This window comes from Gracilinanus agilis, chromosome 2 (genome assembly GCF_016433145.1).
Source record: "Gracilinanus agilis isolate LMUSP501 chromosome 2, AgileGrace, whole genome shotgun sequence".
In the NCBI taxonomy this organism is placed as follows: domain Eukaryota; kingdom Metazoa; phylum Chordata; class Mammalia; order Didelphimorphia; family Didelphidae; genus Gracilinanus; species Gracilinanus agilis.
Window position 1 is genome coordinate 239,289,058 of NC_058131.1, and position 978 is coordinate 239,290,035.

General features: G+C 33.9%; 1 protein-coding gene across 4 annotated transcripts in view; it reads right to left on the reverse strand.

The window, feature by feature from the left end:
- The window catches only part of PIGT (phosphatidylinositol glycan anchor biosynthesis class T), an 18,649-nt gene that overhangs the window by 9,291 nt on the left and 8,380 nt on the right, over nt 1–978 (reverse strand). The window lies entirely within an intron of this gene.

Genomic DNA, 978 nt, shown 5'->3' on the forward strand with positions numbered 1-978 from the left:
GTACTAGAAACACTAGCAGTTGCAATTAGAGAAGAAAAAGAAATTGAAGGTATCAAAATAGGCAAGGAGGAGACTAAGCTATCACTCTTTGCAGATGATATGATGGTCTACTTAAAAAATCCTAGAGAATCAACTAAGAAGCTTGTAGAAATAATCAACAACTTTAGCAAAGTGGCAGGATACAAAATAAATGCACATAAATCATCAGCATTTCTATACATTTCCAACACACTAGAGCAGCAAGAAGTAGAAAGAGAAACACCATTTAAAATCACCCTAGACAATATAAAATACTTAGGAATCTACCTACCAAAACAAACACAGCAATTATATGAAAACAACTACAAAACACTTTCCAAACAAATAAAACTGGATCTAAACAATTGGAAAGCCATTGATTGCTCATGGGTAAGACAAGCTAACATAATAAAAATGACAATTCTACCCAAATTAATTTACCTATTTAGCGCCATACCTATCAAGCTACCAAAAAACTTCTTTACTGAATTAGAAAAAACTATAACAAATTTCATTTGGAATAACAAAAGATCAAGAATTTCAAGGGAAATAATGAAAAAAAATGTGAAGGAAGGGGGCCTAGCAGTACCAGATATTAAACTATACTATAAAGCAGCAGTCATCAAAACAATATGGTACTGGCTAAGAGACAGAAAGGAGGATCAATGGAATAGACTTGGGGTAAATGACATCAGCAAGACAGTGTATGATAAACCCAAAGAGCCCAACTTTTGGGACATGAATCCACTCTTTGACAAAAACTGCTGGGAAATTTGGAAAACAATATGGGAGAGATTAGGTCTAGATCAACATCTCACACCCTACACCAAGATTAATTCAGAATGGGTGAATGATTTGAATATAAAGAGGGAAACTATAAACAAGTTAAGTGAACACAGAATAGTTTACTTGTCAGATCTGTGGGAAAGGAAAGACTTTAAAACCAAGCAAGAGTTAGAG